General features: G+C 34.2%; 2 long non-coding RNA genes across 2 annotated transcripts; one reads left to right on the forward strand and one right to left on the reverse strand.

Annotated features, from left to right (window-relative positions):
• Positions 1–415: 415 nt before the first annotated feature.
• LOC147077315 (uncharacterized) lies at positions 416–10,089 on the forward strand. The gene is made up of 3 exons (XR_015069803.1): positions 416–613; positions 912–1,058; positions 6,540–10,089. It is a non-coding gene; the product is annotated as an uncharacterized LOC147077315 (long non-coding RNA).
• On the reverse strand, positions 9,706–12,344 carry LOC147077316 (uncharacterized). The gene is made up of 4 exons (XR_015069804.1): positions 11,882–12,344; positions 11,465–11,587; positions 10,316–10,555; positions 9,706–10,085 (listed from the first exon to the last, which is right to left on the reverse strand). It is a non-coding gene; the product is annotated as an uncharacterized LOC147077316 (long non-coding RNA).
• Between the last annotated feature and the right edge of the window lie 9,427 nt (positions 12,345–21,771).

The raw sequence follows: 21,771 nt of genomic DNA on the forward strand, positions 1-21,771 counted from the left end.
TATTGACCATGTAGGCATCTTCCAGAAATTATTGAATATTTCCTGTCTCTCTTTTTGAGAAAGCATCTTTCAAACCGTCGTGCAAGACCATAATGCATAGCATATAACATAGAAACAAACAATGTGTAGCCAAACTGTAAAAAAACATTACACTCTCGATATCAAAATACCATCTATATGTTACTATAATATACACATAGTTGTTTTTGTGAACCGTGGTTTTTGAACCTTACACATAGCTGTTTTTTATTTTTTGAAATAACTTCGGAGCGAGTTTACCCAACACATAGATCATTTTACTGGCCTATAGAGAAAAAAATAAGGAATGACTTGGTATTTAAAAGTCATTTTTGATAAAAGTGACACATAGATGGTTTTGCTAAAACGGTGACGATATATAGTATATTAGTCTATGACCTGAATGTATCCAGTCTGTCACGTTGTTCCTGCCATTTTTACACTTAACATGGATGTAAAGCAAGAATGTGATGGAGAACACTCAGATATAGATGGTAAGCCTTTGTTTGACACGCTGACTAGCCATCCAAACAACCCGGACCCTCGCACTCATGTAACGCAAGAGAATGCTAACGTTGCAAGTTGCAATTTCGAGGTTAGTTTTTGGAAACTAAATTATTTTAAAATAACATTAGATTTAGAATAACAATGATTAGTTTAACATTATAAACTGTGGCTTTTTTACAATTTGTGTAGGAACATAAGGTGGATATTAAACTTTGTTTCAAAAAATTACCTGTTTATACAATTTGACAGCTATGATACATATGTGATATAGGTTAGGTTATCTACTAATTCATGTTAAATATTATTATTACACATCGCTGCATGGACGTTACATGAACTGAAATTGGTTTTATGGTGTTTAGAAAATATAATAATGCTTTTTTCAGTACCTTATGGCGGACCTCTCTGATAAAACATCTGATAATCAACCAGCTGTCGTCAAGCGCGAGATTATTGAAGATATATCACACCCATTATATGAAGATGATCCTCAACCAGGTTGTTCATATTCAGATTACAGACCAATACATCAGGTACGTTCAATTGTACGTAGGTACATGTGCCGTTTTCTTCCCTCGATGCCGTCTTATATTGAAGGTTTGATTTTGTAATGCATCTTTAAAACTTCATAAGGAACTATTATAAAATAATTCGGTCAAAATTGTTTCATTTATTGATTGCGGAGTAGAATCGAGTTATTGGCGATTGCTAAAATAGATCTTTTGAGTAGGTATATAAATCTTATGTTAAATCACGTAAGTATATTTAAATATGGTGATTTTTACATCACAATCATTATAATGTAAAGCAATAATTAATGCGATTATCTAAAATTGCGATCAATTGAATGGTGAATAAAATTAATCGCCCGTAAGATCTTTTTAGGTAGGTAGATAATAAAAGGTAAGCCTATTGTCTATAAAAAAACTACTTACAACCATAAAATACCATAAACAGAAGCAATATCTACATGAAATGGTATGAGAATAGACCAATAATTCTATTTTCAAAACTTTTTGTAACAATTTTTGTAAAGCCTCAAATTTTACTTAATTATCTACCATGCTGCATGACAACATAAATTTAGGCGTTTCAACGTAACAGTTTGACAGGTCAAAATTGGCGCACTGCGCATGCGTTATAAGCAAACCGGAATAGTTTTACAGCCCCTCCATGGAATAAGCCAAACCGAATAGTTTATTACCCTCATAACTTACGATGTTTCCGTTTACAGCCATGTACTAACTAGTCGAGGGTTCATGGAGGTGCTTGCGAAACTGTATACAGAAATCTCCTTCGTGTTCCATAATGCTCCATTCAAATAACAGTATTTGTACATGCACGTCTATTTGAAAGAAGTATTCCTTATCCTTCAAATACACTCCATGATGATCCGTCATATATATGTCGAAAAACCCGTTTCTTATGTTTGCGTCCTGTGTCACAGAGTGTAAAATGGATGTCATAGCTGTCATACAATATGTGTGTATAATATGTCGGAATGGCATAGATTTGATCATAGACACTAAAACGCTATTAGCATATATGTGCCCGATTGTCATATAGTCTATTTGAACCTTTATACATAAACAGAAAATATTTTCCTCTATGGCTACTTTTTGATGTCTATCGGCGCTTAACTGTCAAATAAACGATAAATTTTCGCATTTTGCCGCTAGATATCCCTAAAGTCTCTATATGTTGAACTCGCTATTACATACTTTCATATTTCTTTTATTTTTAGATTTAATACTTCATTATGTTACGTTATTGAATAAATATATAATCATTACAATATACTTTATTTATAGGAAATCTCTTAACGTGGAGGGTAAACAAATAAAAGTAAATGGTTATCGTGATAGTATAGGTACCTACCATATAATTATTATGCATACATCGATTCCAGCACAATCACGTGAATTGAGTTGTTAAAAATATAATATTATATTTATTAGATTTCATGAATCTGCGTCTGATGTGTATTTACTAACGAAACTCTTGAATTCGAAAGCGTCGCCGCTTTTACGAAATTTGCGGCATTGTAGATTAGCTTCATCTACGAAAGCAAGGTTAAGTATAAATAAAGCAGTCATGATTGAATAAAATGAAGCACCAATTATAAGATCAATTGTAAAATAGATAATACCATTAGACAATAATCAAAATAATTCACAGAAACATAATGAAATGCGGAAGAAAACAAGTACCTATGACATTTATCAACAAACACGGACTGTCAGTTGCAATCTGTCAAACATCGACTCTGCCAAATTTTGCAATCGGTTCGCTAAACTTATGGTAGAGGGACATTCTGTGCACGGATTCGGCGAGATGCTTATATACAAAATCTGGATGAACGCAATTATACGTTTTGCACGCCATCTGGCGTAAAATCGCATTCGAAAATATTGGATGAACAGGGTATTAGTTTTAACGTTTAGTTCACTGTACCAGCAAACTTCAAATCAATTTCTGACCGTCAGAAGTGGTTTGGTCTGAAACGTCAAACCACTTCTCACGTCTTTCAAATTAATAACTCTCCAGACAGGACGTAACATAAAAGTGATAGTCATTTATTTATTATATTCCGTACCTATGTCATTTTCTCTACATAATATTTCGTTACCTATGAACATTATAATATTTTTAGGAATAAGTAAAATTGAGATTCTTTTGCATTTATATATCGTGAGATGTTCATATTAATATTTTAGACATTTACACAGTAGGAGTTCAGTAGAATTAGGTAGGTAAGTATATTATAGCGTAGTAACCGATGCCTTTTATTCTGTGCAGCGACACAGCTACGGACAACTTAACTCTATTATAGGAAATCGACGACTGACTTGTATGGAAAAACGCGTTCCTTTATACCCTTTAGAAGGAATTTCCCGAAATTTGACGTCACAGATGTAAATTTCCCCTTCTCTAAATTTATGTTTTCTTTGAATAATGAAAGAACCGTCCATAGTTTCGATTATGAAATTATGTCAAATACTTGTCATTGAAATATGTATTTTATTAACTTAAAATACAAAAAAGGGTCGGAAAAGATATTACATGACTTTTCGGGGTCGTAGGCCAATGGGGCAGCTTTTATACCTCATCCATGAGACCAAGAGCCACACTCTTGGACCAATTACACAAATGCTGTTTATTTCCCGGCTTTTCCGGAAATTTATGAATATTTGAATAGGTAAAAATAAGCGGCCTATAGATGTCTATAGGTGGAATAAGTTTCGTAACAATCGCAAAAGTCCCTCTGGTACTTTTAACAAAGATTAGCTAAATATCTTCTGGTTCATTTATCAGGATCGCGATTATGGAAAGTGAAAAATAATCCATCCAAAACGGTGCGTATTGCTGATACGAATAATAAAATCACCCGTTCGGATGTGTTAGTGTAAACGGAATGAGGCAAAATTTAATCCAGTCGTTTCTTTTATACCGAGAATTTCCGCGCTGATTTTACTCAGCTGGGAAGTAGGTCCAATTAAAATTTATATAATTACATTTATAAGGTACTTTAAACTAGGGGTACGACTTTAGATCAAAGTAAGATTCCTACGATAAGTATCAACTTATAAGGTTTGAAATTTACCCGTTTAGGGAAACTTTTTACAATTCGAAAATGATCTGTCGGGTTTAATTGACAGATCTAAGAAATAATTTTTATCAGCAAAATAATCATGTCCTCGGACTTACATTATTAGAATTTTGATTTTTGAAATTCCTTTATCTATCTTTTACAAAAGTAGGTACTTTAACTTGTACGTACATTATTATAATTGATAACATTAATATTTTATTTAAATTAAGTGTGTGCAATCAATACACAATCATTAGATTTTAATTACGACGTTATCTGATATAATAATTTATTTATTTAAGATATTTTACAATAGTCAACGGGAAATACATCGCGACTTAAAATCAAATTCTTTCACGTAAATAAAATTTGGTTTTATATAATTCAAAGTTGGATTAATTATGAATGGGCATTTGTTAACAACATTTAGCAAATGATATCACATACGTCGTTTACATTTTATTATTTATTTCTAACGTTATTTCTAGACATTTTAATTAGGTACTCAGATTTTATCTTACAAGACCGTTCGGTTTTCCTGAAAGAAACTCATCCATAATTCACTCTGAGTAGCTGTAAGTCGCTCAGACTGTACTATGGGATTTATTACATGATCATTATAGCTTTTTTAAGAGGTAGGCTGCGCAATTTAATACAAAAATCGACATTTACGATCGGACTAAAAAGTTGTGACGTCACAAAATTATCGCAAGAAATGCCGGCTGAAGGCATGCGTTTTGTGGCCATGTCACTATCGCAGTTCAGCTCCCATTTTCTACGACATATCTAGGTGAGCGAAAGTTTTTGAACTCATGTTATAATTAAAAATAATAAGCAGTCTTGCTTAAAGGGTCTTGACCGAGAACTTCGAATTTGCTCTTTCAAGTATCAAGCCAAAATATATAAAACTTTTACGTTCATTGAAACAAGCTCAGTTATCACAAGAATTAGTTATTATATTGATAATACAAATACATGGAAATATGTACATTTGGTTTTTCGTCGTGTGTTATGTTGTGTGTATATTTAATTGTTTATCAAATAACAAAACATTAATTAATGTAATTTAGGTGAAAAGCCCCCATAAGGGGGAGCTGACAGGTCTCTAGCCTGGGGGGGGGGGGGGGTGGCGTGGCAGGGCAACCAGATAAGTGAGATAAACACAAATTACAAATTTTCGCTAATTGTAAAAAAAAGTAACCTGCGGCGCTATTTTGTACGCTGCTATTAATATTTTAAAACATGCAGTTGTAGAAGAAAATTTATTATTATTATGTCAATACTCATCAAATAATTATTCTTAAACCGACAACTAATCATAACTCAAGTGGGTGTATTAATAAATACAATTGCTAAACATACAATCAGTACCATTAATTTTACCTCGAATACCATTTGAAAATCGCTATTTTAGAGTATCACACTGTCTTTAACCTTAGCGATAGGTTAGGGGTTCCCCTTCAGGATGTGGGGTCCAGGTTTTGGTGTATAAATTGTTTAACGTGCGGTGTGCCGCGGAATTCTGGGAACACCTGTGGTATGCCGTGGTTGAGAAAAGGTTGCGGAGCACTTGTATACATGATTAAATTTAATTTAATAAAACACATGTTTTTATTACTTATTTCACTTTTAATAAATAAATCTAGACAGGTTTTGTCCGAATTAGAGGGACATTTTCAACTGTTGAAAACAGTTGGCAGAAAAACAGACGCGGACGAAACCGGTCCAGATTTATTTATTAAAAAAGAAATAAGTATATACTAAAAAATGTGTTTTATTAAATTAAACCAACAATAATAATATGAAACTAATCAGTATTAACCCTCATATGATTAAATATTTTTTTTAAATATTTCATTCTTGATTTTTTAGAAACATTGAAGTCGTTTGTTAATAGGTAAATAATATGTCCAAACCTTATTAAAAGTTGTATTATGATTAAAAAATTACAGAAATATATATTCTTTATTTTATTTAATAAAATTATAGTTTTAGTCATACTATTTACATTTCGATTTTTTCAATTTTTAAATAAAAATAAACCAAAAATCCAACAATTTTGTAAAAACAGCAAATGTCACACTCATTCTTTTTTAAATATCTATTTAACCGAAATAAATTTAATATTTTTTTTACATTCATATAGTGCATATAAGGTTTTTCTATAATTTTTCATTGTCAAATTAATAAAATTTCTTTTGACAACCAAGATATTATGTTTTTGCCCTCTCCTGAAAAAAAGTGTTTTGTGACATTTGCTGTTTTTATGCCAAGATCTTAGATTATATTTGGAAAACTTTGGCACCGCGTGCCTACGTAAAAAAGTATAATCACACCGTGTCTAGTTATCATAATTCTAACTGGATCTTTTTACTTATAATGAATCTCATAATATTTTAATACTCTAATATGTTTTTTTTAGATTATCGCTAGAAGCACTGTACCAGCCAATGTTACGAGCCTCATGTCGTCCTGGGACGTGACTGAAGCTCAAGCGTCTAGCGAAGACCTACACATTGATGCACAAGACATTAAGAAAGAACTCAAGGAATATATTGAAAGGTACAAAGATGTCGCCTGTCGCAATAGTAAACGTGATATTTTTCAATCGAATATGGTAAACACAGAATTATTAGTGGCTGTTATACAACTGGAAAAAAAATCGTTTCATAAACAAAATTTTGTGTGCAGTATCTGTTTTGATTTTTTTTCATCGTTCGACCTAATGTTGCTTCACAAAGCGATACACAAAACCACAATTGCGAAAACGACCGATTCCGTCGCAAGTCTGGTTAAATGTGACGATGGTCATTTTTCAAGATTTCGTTCTGGTCACGTAATGAAGTCACTCAAAATGGCTTATTCTGGTAAAAAATCATTTAAATGTGACAAATGCAATTATTCATTCACGACATCTAGCAGCATGAAAACCCATAAAATGAATCATTCTGGTGAAAAACACTTGAAATGTGACAATTGCAATTACTCATGCACAAGGTCTAGTCACATGAAACGGCATAAAAGGACCCATTCCAGTGCAAAACCTTTTAAATGTGATAAGTGCAATTACTCATGCAAATATTCAAGTGCCATGACAAAACACAAATTGACTCATTCTTGTGAAAAGCCATTTAAATGTGATAAATGCAATTATTCATGCAGACGTCCAAGTCACATGAAAGCACACAAAATGGTTCATTCTGGTGAAAAGCCATTTAAGTGTGATAAATGCAATTACTCATGCAGACAGTCTAGTAGCATGAAAACCCACAAAATGACTCATTCTGGTGAAAAGCCATTTTACTGTGATAAATGCAATTACTCATGCAAACGATCATATGACGTAAAAACACACAAAATGCTCCATTCGGGCGAAAAGCCGTTTAAATGTGATATTTGCAATTACTCATGCAGAAAATCTAGTAACATGAAAACACACAAAATGGGTCATTCTGGTGAAAAGCCATTTAACTGTGATAAATGCAATTACTCATGCAGACAGTCAAATCACATGAAAATACACAAAATGACACATTCTGGGGAAAAACCATTTAAATGTGATAAATGCAATTACTCATGCAGAGATTCAAGTCACATGAAAACACACAAAATGATTCATTCTTGTGAAAAGCCATTTAACTGTGATAATTGCGATTACTCGTGCACGACTCCTCGTAGCATGAAAACACACAAAATGACTCATTCTGGTGAAAAACCATTTAAATGTGATATATGCAACTACTCATGCAGACATTCAAGTAGTATGAAAAAACACAAAATGACTCATTCTGGTGAAAAGCCATTTTAATGTGATAAATGCAATTACTCATGCACGACGTCTGGTAGCATAAAAAGACACAAAATGACTCATAGTGGTGAAAATTTATAATGTGGTTAATTAAATTACTCATGTATAACGTTTAGTAGCATGAAAATACATGAAAGGACCCATTGAAAAGCCATTTCGTGTAAATTTTTATACGCATGCAAATTGTCTGTAAAAGACACTAAAATAAAAAACACTAGTTGTGCTTTTTAGTGAACTGTAAACTGTGAAGGAAATATTCTGATGCTGGGAGGGGAGGGTATGTCTAGGATGCCAGTCACTGACCTTTTATGCTATTGAGGCTGGCTCCTTGGTCTGGTTGTCAATCTTGGTCGTATTATCAGTCTCGATTAGTATTGTTCATTGGGTCATCCGGTGCGTGGCACTTGGCGGCTTAGCTTAGGTCAGTGTTTATATGCGCACGGTTGATGAATGCCTGACCGTTATTTGTCGCGCCAAGCAAGTTTCAAATTGTCAGGTAGGTAGGAATTTATCTGTTGTATTAGGGCCACCCTAATTGGCGTATTCAGACAAGGCCATTTGAATGTGATATAATTACTAATGCATAAATTCTGGTAGCATATTTCACAACGACTTATTTATTTTAAAAAAACCCTGCATTTTTGGGATATAATTTCAATATAATATATTATACCAATAAAAGCGTTGGCTATCCGTTCACTTATTAGCTAGGATAAAATATTTGTAGTAAAGACTTTAAAATATTGGTCAGTCGAGAAGGGACCGAATGCGCGTACGTCATTTTATATATCATCATCATCAGCCGGGGTCAATCCACTGCTGGATGAAGGCCTCCCCAAGCTTTCTTCAACTCTCTCGTTCGCTGCCACGTATTATCGCCGAACTTTACCAGTTCGTCAATCCAGCGGCTTTTAGGGCGACCCTGTGGCCGTTTCGTACCCCTTGGGTACCACTGGATGACAGCATTTGTCCAGCGGCCGTCCTTTCGGCGAGCAATGTGCCCCGCCCATCTCTATTTCAGCTGTTTGGCAACGTCTATTACATCGCGTACTCTTGTCTGTTTCCTAACCCATTCGTTCCTCTTACGGTCCTTTCGCGTGATGCCCAACATGCACCTCTCCATGCCTCGCTGTGTGACTCTTAGCCTTTGGACATCTCTCGTGTTGAGGGTCCACGTCTCGCAGCCATACGTGTGCACGGGTAGCACACATTGGTTGAACACCCTACGCTTAAAACATATATAGCGACATAATATGAAACCGTATGTAATATTATTTTGAATCATACAATAATAATTATTGTCTCTGTGCTAAATACAGTTTTTGAATACTTCAAACCCACTTGCTCTAAGAAATCTCGTTTGTTGTATTTTAGATTTGTGTAAGTGGACGTTAGGTCTTAGTGACATAGATTGAAGTATATCGAACTCCACTTCCGTAAGCTAGTTGTTGTTTTTTTAAACCATATCCGATCCTAATAGGAACACATGGGCCTCCAACAGATTTTGTTTTTACGAGAAACGGATGTCAGCCACTTTCCCATCCTATTAAGTCCATACTCTGACCCTACACAAATTGAAAAACAATATGTGTACATGCCAGACCCAGGAATTAAACCTGGACCCACCACGCTGTAAGCCGACGCTTAAACCGCGCGGCCATCCTAGGACTGCAAGCTAGTTCATAGCTTTGTTTGGGAGATCCGACAATATTGTGCACACTTTTCCATTCTATTTATTTGTTTTCGTTGAATTATGAACACGTTTGTTATTTTTTTTTTTCAATTTTTATGCCCTGCCCAAACCAAACTATAATCCATAAAAATATTATTCTATGTATTTATGTATGATTAAATGGCATAGTTTTAGATATTTTATAGATTGATGAGTGTTTTTTGACAAAGTATAGTCTGTTATGGTTTGGTTTCGACGGGGTTTAAGGCGATAGACATTTTTTTGATAATTTATAATTTCAACTGTAATAATTAATAAATTTGTATCTGAAAACATTGACAAGAAAATTATTGAAAGCGATGCACACTTTCCAGAACAGCGAGGGGATGTTGTTGGAAGATTGATTCACCACAAAATTGAATTGCGCATCCACCGTCCACCACTTTATCACCCTCCAACAAGCACAAGTATGCTCGGCCCAAAAGATTCTGCAAAAAAAAAAAATACAGATGTACAGCATTTTCGCCGGTAAAGTAAATTCGGCTGTTGTATAATGAAAAATCAGTTGTTTTCATTTTGTTTTTTCAAGTCATGTTGTTAATGGATTGAACTTGTAAATTGTAAAGTTCACTTCATATTATTATATATAAAGAAATTTGAACAAAATTTGACTAGGTTGAATAAAATAGGTAATGAAAGTGGGTAGGTATCGTCTTACATGATCATACATGATGATTTTGTCGGCAGTGGTGTATAGGTTTGTGGCTTTGGTGAACAGATCCCGTTTCATGTTTATATTCTTTTCATGGTTAGCTTCCTGCACGCAGTATGTGGCGAGCATTTGTCCAGGCACCGCATCTGATCTTTCTCCGAGTTAGAATAATCGATGTTGGCCGCGGTGCGGCCCGCATCCAAGATTTTAATGAAGTCATCAGTTCTTTTTGTTTACGTACGGTACCTGTATAGAATACAAACATTTATATGAGAATACGCAATTTGAAAAATTGAAAGGACCCTCGCAAACGATGCTAATAGAAATCAAGATCCGACAGGTCCCATCCATTCATTCAAATATCATTCTCTCTAGATATAAAAATGTGGATAAATGTGGTTGAAAAATTAACCCTGCCTACATCGCAATAAGGGTTATTGTTTTACATTTCTTTCCGAAACGCTAATATATATATTATATTATATTGTAGCAAGTAGTTAAATATAAACTTTACCCACATTGCAAAAAAAGGATTATTCGAGATTTTTGAAAGGTGTCTTTGACCTATTCTGCAAAACTTGCCCACTTTAATATTGTGATTTTGTATGAAACGGTGTATTATCATGGTACTTATATCAATGTATACAAACGAGTAAGTTTTAATACCGGCTCGGTTATTGTAACTTGGTTTCTATGGGGCACTATTTCTTTCAAAAAGTTTGAAACGCCATATGATTAGCAAGGTCTTTTTTCATTGAGGCATGACCATAATAGATTAAATTGGATTAGAAATCATGCATTCTTGCACGCCAATCGAGATATCGGGAAGATTCTACAGGTGTCACTCTTAGCACAGCTATGAAAAACGCCCAATGTTCGGTACACCATGGTATACGCTCGACTATGTGTGTCGAGACATGGTGGTTGGCGATGGAGAAAAGCAAACACCAGAGAGTAATCATTACCCATAAAAATTGATTAAAAAAGTATTCATTTAGTTATTTAGTAAAATATTAATATACCTACTCAAAAGGGTTCGCCATCCAGATTATAATTGATAGTTTTTTTTTCTACAATAGACTGTTTTCCCTAGGAAATTGATGGTGACATTCTAACTTCATTACATTCCATGCGTAAAATCTTATAAGTACTTACTACTTACGCCAACATTGACATTGACCCAGATGATAAGTGGGATCTCTCTAGGCGAAGAATACTGAGTATTTTTTTTCATCTCATGCGGTAGGTAATAATTGTTCAGGATCCAACTTCGATCACCTAAAAACAATAATTTTGATTAGGCAAACGACATTGGTTACGTCACATGTCATAAAATGAAGTAAAATCACATCACAAAACTTTAGCTAGTTCAATGTAATAATTATAACGAAACTATACATTCAAAACACTACATTATTATAAAATAAGTGATGGTTTATCTTTACACTATTATCAAAAATCAAAATGTTTCGAAGTCGCATGACCAGGCACCTGCTGTAGGTACGAGGAACTAAAGAATGACGTCATTACATTTTAAGCTACTAGAGTAAAAAATAATTGCGCTGTACTTACCCGTGTTATGGGAATTCACCGTCTTCGAGCTGCATTAGAAAACTTGGGATGCCCCGTAAGGAATTATTGCTTTGCCGTAATCTATTTTCACATTGCTGCAAAATTCATAATATATTATATTTTCTTATAACGAATAATCGTCAACTTAACCCTTTGTCTATTGTACGGTATAACGATACGCTACGGCCTACGCCAATCGATGTATGAAGCTTCTCTAAGTAACATAGAAAAATAATGAATCATTTCAGCGTATAGGCATGTGGGGCTTATAAAATTTATATCAGAAATACGACTCGGAAGTTAAAGGCTTAAAATAGTATACGATCACTTCGTTATAGTTTTTTAGATCTGCTAACACATAAACAGTAAAAAATAATGATTCATATTATAACACAGCATAATAATTATTAATTACCTATTAATGATTTGCTGTATTTTTTGCCTAACAACGATATTATGGGTCAATGAGAAATGGGACCAGTCTCAGGAAATAAAAACTATAATTGAGATCGCAAGGAGCGCCTTTCTCAAAATGAGACGCCTCCTTAGCAATCGAGATCTTAGCCTAGGTCTGAGACTGCGTATGGTACGTTGTTATGTGCTCTCAATTCTTTTCTATGGCATGGAAGTATGGACGCTAAACCAAGAGATGTCACGGAGACTTAAAGCTTTCGAGATGTGGCTGTATAGACGCTGTATAGACGCGTATAGACGATAATGTGGCGATATATTAGTTTATAAACCTAGAATATTAAAGATTTATGAATATTCCATAAAAGTATACGGGTTTGAATGAGTATTTAGTTAATTCCACGTGTTTTTTGAACATTCAAAATTTGTTGCAACTGTTCCAAACCGATTGATTTGTTTCCGATATCTCATACGTCACAAGGTCAGAATATATTCATCAAATAATTATAATTTATCTATGATATTTTATATGTTATTGAAGGTTTCTGGTAATTAAAATTCATTTTACATAGTTTTCCAATCCCGTCAGATAACTGTCAAAATACCTATCCGAATGCAATGTTTGAAAGTTCTCATTGTTTGCCAATTTCTTCATAATGTGCCGATATATTATTTTATAAGCATACAATATTGAATTATTTTTACTATTTCATACAATTATGTAAGTATTACCAAGTATTTACATATTCTCACGTATTTTTCCAACATCCAAAATTTGTTTACTAATGACGATTTGTTTTTGTTTACAGCTGTCACAAACCAACAATTTGCTTCCAATATTATCCGGTTAATCGACTAATAGATTCGTCACAAGGTAATAATGTAATCACCAAATATCTTTATATGAGTTAATCGAACGTTTTGACGATGTCACGAGTTCCCCGAGGATTAAATTCAGTTGACTAAAGTGGAATATTGTTTTGATTGCAGCCTGTTTCCACGCTGAAATTGATGCCTTTAGAACAGATGAATCAGAGTAGGATTACGCATTTGTACGGACTCAGGAGTCGACACGCTCGAGGACCCACTTTCTGGTCCATCTCGGGCAGAAAACGGAGGTCAAGCGCGTGAATGGCGTGTTAGCAGAAATAGGTGAGGTCGTTCTAGTGGTGACGTCGTACTATACAATATTATTATTAAACTGTTTTCAATTGTTCTTAAAGGATTCATTTAAATATTCCCATAAATAACCCAATAAACTAAGATTACATTAATTACTATAAAACACTAATTTCACTCAAACTTGTCCAAGAATAGGGCTAGATTTATAAAAACCTGCCGGGGCTGAACACTTTGCAAACATCTATATGAGCATACGGTGAATTAATAAGATTATTAGTATATGTCACTTCATGTCTTTTAAGGTAACTCAGTTGCGAGCATATATATGAGCACACCTTGCAATTATGTGGTTTTACATCTGTGTGTCATTTTTACATGTTTTTGAAAACTACTAAGTCGCGTCCATCTATATGAGCACACTTAGCGTTTATGACGTTTTTCACTTGTCATTTCAAACTTTTTAAGATTACTAAGTCGCGAGCATCTATATGGGCATACCTTGCATTAATTAAGTTTTTCACCTGTGCGTGTCATTTCATGTCTTTTAAGGTCACTCAGTTGTGAGCATTTAATGCATTTATGAGGTTTTTCACCTGTGTTTCATTTCATGTTTTTTAAGATTACTAAGTCGCGAGAATCTATATGAGCATATATTGCATTTATGACGTTTTTCACCTGTGTGTGTCATTTCATGGGTTTTAAGATGGCTTAGTTGCGAGCATCTAGATGTGCATTCCTTACATTTATGAGGTTTTACAGCTGCGTGAGTCATTTCATGTTTTTGAAGACTACTTAGTTGCGAGTATTTATATGGGCATACCTTGCATGTATGAGGTTTTTCACCTGTGTGTATCATTTCATGGTTTTTAAGATTACCAAGTCTCGAGCATCTATATGGGCATACCTTGCATTTATGAGGTTTTTCACCTGTGTGTGTCATTTCATGGGTTTTAAGACTACTAAGTTGCGAGCATCTATATGTGCATACCTTGCATTTATGAGGTTTTTCACCTGTGTGTGTCATTTCATGTCTTTTAAGATGACTAAGTTGCGAGCATCTATATGTGCATACCTTGCATTTATGAGGTTTTTCACCTGTGTGTGTCATTTCATGGTTTTTAAGATTACTAAGTTGCGAGCATCTATATGTGCATACCTTGCATTTATGAGGTTTTTCACCTGTGTGTATCTATATGTGCATACCTTGCATTTATGAGGTTTTTCACCTGTGTGTGTCATTTCATGGTTTTTAAGATTACTAAGTTGCGAGCATCTATATGTGCATACCTTGCATTTATGAGGTTTTACACCTGTGTGTGTCATGTTATGTGTTTTGAGATGATTTAGTTGCGAGAGTATATTTTCTTGACTTTGATTAGCAATAAAGCCCATGTGAACCATTTTGTGATTTTTTAGAGCACTTCTATATCTAAAAACTGTGTTACAAATGCTGCAAATCAAATTACATGAAAAATGTACTACTCTCCTCAGAATAAGTCGAAGTTCCTTCGGAGTCTCTCGTTTTGAGATTTTTCTTTTAATGTTTTGTTCATCTGACGTCACTTTTGAAAAATGTATCATTCTATCTTGGATTCCATCAATCGAGGATTGTTGACACCTGTCTATATCGTGATGCTTTGTGAAAAAGTCTTTAGTAGAAACCTAGAAAAAAGAAAAATATTAGTCTAAATTAGATTTTAAACTGTTCCATTTGAGTTATTTTTTTCGAAGCATCTTCAGACATTAAAGTGTGGTGAGAATGAAAATGACGTTAAGAAATGGTAATAGTACCGACATAGATATTGAATACACGAAATTACGGAATGATCAATAAATAGTTTTTTTTTTTAATTCACCTACGTGTAACATCGAAAAGCAATTGCACAAACTGACACAATTATTGTGGTACTACTATTGGTAATATGTATAAATCTTATATAGTTTCGAATGCAAAATTTTAGATTGATTTGAATAAGATAGTTTCACTTTACTGTGTTTATTTCTAATATTTCTTGATAAAATAATTTAAGATCACCAGAATAATGTACATACCTACTATGAGGCAGTTTTGCACCCTGTTCGATAAAAAAACATTGCAAGCTTCGTGTAGTAACTAGTAATTTTTGTGCCAGTAAGTTATTGGAGAGTGTGCATAGTGTCGGAAGATGCCGAAAGGCGAAACCAATGTCACAAACAATATTCAAATTGATAGAATTTATATTCAAATTTCATCAAGTAAACTTGTACCCAACAGTATAAGAAATGATTAAATATATTATACTAGAACCATCTTGAAGAACAAGAACACCCACGATGACCGCGCGGCTTAAGCTTTGGCGTTTGCGTCGTGGGTACCAGGTATGAGTATGGACCTAATAGGTTGACCAAGTGGCTGACATCCATTTCTCGTTAAAAAAATCTGTTTATACAATCCTCCACTTTGTGGAGGACCATATTAGGATCGGACATGGTCAAAAGAAAAGAAAAAAAGAACCATCTTATCTTGGCTACGATTGTAAAGTATTGTATGCAGTGTTACAGACTATATCGGGGACGTAGATTTATACCTGAAAGTGCGGGAGTGAATTTATATTGAAATCTCATCAAGCGACTTCGATCAACAGTTTAAACAATATTTTAATATATTATTATACATCTGAGTTCATGACGGCACGCATATTAAGCGTCGCATAGGGACCGCAGTTATTCAAAGAGCGACACTCTCGAGTAGGAATGACTCGGTTTATATAATTTTCACATATAACATTTTGTATCATAAATATCTATTCTTTTTCTGGTCTGAGCGAAACAGCAAGACGTATTTTAAAATTAATCAATAATAAATCCTTTTTGTTTTGGTGAAATGAATGAAATATAGCATAAATATTTTTCGAATTAATAAAGTTTACCGGTTGAGCACATCTGATATTTAAATAATGATCTGAGCAAAACAGCAAGTCGTATTATAGCTAAACGACCCTAAATTGGACCTGCGCAGAAGTACACTTACTTTCGTGCGCATATAGTAGGTGTGTAAACGCTGCGTCTTTTTGTGAAAAGTCTGTTTTACACGATACAATAGTATATTTATAGTTTACAATGAAAACCTCATCTCTATCAGGGTATGACAAAAATCCTTTACAAAGACAAGCACGAGAAATTAATGTTTTTAATTTGACCGAATATTTACAAATGATGAAAAGTTGTACAATTTTATAAGTAAATATATATTTATACGGAAAATGATTTTCACAGTTTGCGTTTTATAACAACTTTACTAAAAAAAACAATAAAGACATTATTTGAAAATTATAAAAAAATGTGATTGGGTCATCGATATATTTAATATGTATACTGATCACTTCTACTATTTAAGTAATAATTAGTGCTCTCCTAATTATTTAATGAATACATACTTGCAGCAATACAATCAGTTAATATGGCTTTAAAAAGTGTTTTCTTCAAAACTCAATAATTACCCAGTATTAATTAACCTATCATAATAATTAACAAGTTGAGACTTTAATTAATGGCTCTTATCATACTCTCTGGAGCGCTTTCCAAATTGAGTTACCATAGGTAATCGGTTTTTGTATTTTAAATCAAAGTAGTGTGACAACCCCGTATGGTCCCCATTTGGGGATGTCTTTGTGTATCTTGAGAGGCCCGAATCGGTATCGAAGCCAACAAATAATAACGGCTGATTGCGAAAATAATTAAACAATGTTTAATACCACTAATAAATATCTGACCGGCAACATTGTCCAAAAAAAAAATACGAATGGCAACGTCGCATTTGGCACGGCTCGCAAGTGTAACCGTTTTTGTTTGAGAGAGAGAAGCGTCTTTGACAGCACGCAGAGAAAACGTTGTTCGCTCGCGCAACACACATTTCGTACGGATAAAATAAATTATTCAAAATGTAACCATATAGTATATAATAAACGTAAATAAACCTCACCGTTTCTGATAACAATTTCGGTGCCTTAATTATCCACCTTCACATCCCGAACCTAAAAAAAAAAAAACCATAACTAAAAACACAAAGTGACAGTTGGTGTTCACATTCAAAATGGAGTGAAATGATAGTAGGTAGGTATTGATTACTTTAATTACTTTTTTCAATACGACTGGCTAGGAATGGTACGGAGATTTATTGAGATTTTAAACGTCAACCTTCGATTAAAATCGGCGAATTGAGAAGCAAATGTTACAATATATAAAATTGAATATACCCCATGTCCTGGTGTGTAATCTGAATGCGAACATCCGGGTTGAGGATCTTCATCAGAAAATGGTGGCATTTTATCTTCAGTGAATTCGCGCTTTATGTCAGTCTCAGCTTTGATACCAGTGACACCCGTCGCAGCGAACTGAAATAAACAACGTTTCATATAACATGTTGTCAATGAATGCATATTATTAATATAATATATTAAAACGTTATTATCTAGGTGAAAGTAGGCTGTTAAGATCCGACATAAATAGTGCACACTAAACATAATCAGGCATACTTATTTGTTTTCATTAAATTAGTATTTAAAATTCCATTAAACCCTGCCTAAACTAATCCATAATATCGCAGTTAATAATAAGAGCTTTCCAAATTGAAGTAGGTACTATTGCCAATTGGCTTTTGTATTTTAAATCATAGTGGGTTTTTTTTAAATTTAAATTTAAAGGTAATTTAAAATACACGTAAATTATTATCGATAGGCCGCCTGATTATTACGCACCAGGTGCGTCTTTAGCGTCCAATGACCTAATTACTTTAATTAAGTATTTTTTTTCCAAAAAAAGATCTCTTCAGTTTGTTATATATTTTCTCAAAAGTGTTTTCAAAATTATATATGTTCCATATATTATAATATACAAAATGTTAATATTTTATAAAGATACATCTCTCGACAACTGATGTCTGTAACGAATTCTAAAGTTTCTTGACAAATTGTTCGGCGCGGAGCGGATACTCTGGAGAGACTGGTAGTTTTGGGCAGCCTCCAAGGCAGATGAAGCAGAGGAAGAGCGACCAAGTAAAAGAGCTGACTGAGGGCAGCCTTCACTCTGTCCTGATAGAAGCAGAGGATTGAGAGGAGTGGGAATTCTTGATCGCTTAACAGATGATAACATTCCAAGGTGGCACCATCCTTTACCATGAGGGAACAACCAAGAACTAATGGGAAACATTGAAAATGTACAGAGGTATTGTGCTTTTATTTAGCAATAATAACTGTTCACACGTAAGATTGCTGACTGTCGTAAATAGTAAGCGATACGCCATGTTGTCATTTTATGGTAGGTACTTTTTGACAGATCGTGAAAATCGGTAAACCTCAAAATGAGACTGCGCGCTGTAGGTTGTTTTTTTTTCAGCAGGTTTGCCAGTGTCGCTCTACTGCGCAGGTGCGAATATCGAACAAATCCAGACTGTCACGTGAAAATTCAGAAGCGAACTTTTTTGATCGTTTGAAATCGTTTAACGGCCTGCTCTTAATCCATGCTGCTCATTCATTATAGAATAGATGACCATCTTTAGATTAATACTTGAGTCGGCATTGAAATGACTCGATCCTCGGAGAAATCATGCCGTGCATGATCATCTCAAGAACTTTTGCTGGTGCATAGAGAATGGCTACCGGCCTATAATAATAGTTTTCCACTGATGACTCCGTACCACTCTTATGAATTGGAGTAACCTTCGACATCTTCCATGCTTCCGGAAAGATACCCGTCTCCATTGTCAGGTAAAATATATATGAAAGTGGCCCTTGACAAAGTCAATACAGCCCTTTAAAAAAATCTTGGGAGATATGCGATCCCTAAGAGAGGGAATTCTTATATTTTTTTAATAAATCTAAACACGTCACCCTTATCAATTGGGAAGATGTCAACGGATTGGGCACCGCATGATCGTTTTCTCTACATATATATGAACGCGACATACTTGTTTCTCCGTCTAAACGCGCCCATTCATGCAGCGTCTCGAGACAATGGTGTCGCGTGTGAAACGGCTCTAAAATTAAAACATATATTGCTAATTCCAACTTTCGATATAAGACTGCACCAAGGGAAGAAAATTAACACATTATACAATTGAACGAACCTGATGTATTGGCCTGTAATCTGAACCCGGTTGAGGATATTTAACATCACATAATAGGTCTATTACATCTTCAATAATCTCGCGCTTGACGACGGATAGTATATCATCCGTCTCAGGTTTTATATTAGAGAGGTCAGCTAAAAGATACTGAAAGAAACATTACGGTTAACACAGAAAACCACTTTCAGTTCACGTAACTTCATAGAATATCCATATAACAATGTATACTAATTATAGTCAAAATGAATTAGAAGATAACCTGCCCTAACCTAAATCACAAATGCATCGTAGCTGTCAAAATGTATAATCGAGTTATTTTTTTTAAATCAACGTTTAATATCATTGTGTCTCTACGCAGTTTATAAAGAAGCAACATATTATTATTCCACACTAATCGTTATTATTTCAAATCTAAAAAAATCAGTTTCAGAAAACTAACCTCGAAATTGCAACTAGAAACGTCGGCATTCTCCTGCTTTATATGAGTGCAAACTTCCGGGCTGATTGGGTAGGTAGTCGCCGTATCAAACAAAGGGTTGCCTTATTCTTCAGGTTGTCCTCCATCACATTCTCGCTTTACATCCATTTTAATGGTAAATATGTCAGGAAGAACGTGACAAACAGGATACATTCAAGGTACATTAATTTAAGAGAAGTGTTGCCAGAATACGTAATTATTTATTATGTATGGCCGAAATACTGAAAAACCTATGCCGTGGAAGCGATCAAACAAAAAACTGTGTTTTATTGGATTTAAGTTTTGTACTACTATTTGAGTGGGTAGTTTTTTTCCACTCGGGTTTTGCCTTTCGATATTTTCAAGCACAACGCGTATTCACCAATGGCAAATGCACACTAACAGCGTATACTGTTGCACCCATGACTATTGAGCCTCTCCCGTTTAATTAATTACAATATTATTATTAGGTGTTACCATGTCACCTGCCCTCTGGTCAACAATGTGCGTACGTACTTCCAAAATTCGTTGATTAACTGTAAAAATGTTTAACATGTACTTAGCACGTAAGAATTGTATCTAATTATAATAATAGTATGTCATTTTATTTTGTTAACTTTACTGTCAATTCATGGTGGAACTGCATTGTATTGTTGTTTTTATTTAATAAAACGCAATTTTTTTTGAGTACTTATTCCACTTTTAATAGTGGATTTTAAAAAGTACCTACTACAAAAAATTGCGTTTTATTAAATAAAAACAACAATAGTATGTCAGATTGTGCCGAATAAAAAAAACGAAAGCCAAAGAAATTTTATATTCGGGAGTATGTATAAAAAAATGGCATCACTGCTCAACATAAAAAGAGTGGAAAAAAATAGTCGCAGGAGGACGTGGTATGTATTGAGTTCACGAATTCCCGCGCTAAAAACTTAGCAATATTAAACGAATTCAGATACCTAATTAATAATTAGAATATAAGCGATGTTACGATATAATTAACATTGGGAACGTAACGATATAAGATTAATTTTGATGGTACTGTTAAACATAAGTTTCTTTGTAAAAATAACCGTTGAAAATATAAAGCCACGTGTTCTACAAAGAAAGACTTTTTAATTATTATTTAATTTTTGTGAATCCCGGGTTCTACCAACATTCCGAGCTAGCCACAGGACCGGGATTTATCTTAATACCTACACTGTTATTTTTAACCGATATAATAAATCAATTAATAAAATAAAATAGGGACTGTTTAATGCCTACCCATTAAGTCAAGGATCAAGTAAGTATAACAAACAAGATATTGTCAAAGGGCCATGTCTTTTGACTTTGCCTTGTCTATCCGTGCATGGTGCAAAATAAATCACACCGAACGTCCGTGTGCCTGGCTCAAAATACGGGTGGCATTTGGTTTCAGTGACGTCCCGTGCGGGTAGGCAGATTGAGCGTCGCTTGGGGGCGGCAGATACTCGAAGGGCGGCAAATCGAGAAGAATCATTTGGTATTATATAGAAATAGCTACCTAAACGTAGTTATATTATAACCAGAGCGTTGGAGATGTTTTTTCTTGATGTTTTTTTTTATCCAGTACTTACTACAGTACAGATTTTATTATGATGTCACCACGCTTCGCGAGTATTTTTTTATTTTATTTTTGACTGGTCAGTTTCGTATACAAATGCCAATAAAAAATATTTTTTACGACTCTTTTGGCACCTATGAATATTATGTATGATAAATGTAAAACACCAAAAACCCATAATAAATCAGTCATAATAATATAATGTCATTTAC

This window comes from Rhyacophila brunnea, unplaced genomic scaffold (assembly GCF_057557595.1).
Source record: "Rhyacophila brunnea isolate RB1 unplaced genomic scaffold, BYU_Rbru_1.0 scaffold_13, whole genome shotgun sequence".
In the NCBI taxonomy this organism is placed as follows: Eukaryota; Metazoa; Arthropoda; class Insecta; order Trichoptera; family Rhyacophilidae; genus Rhyacophila; species Rhyacophila brunnea.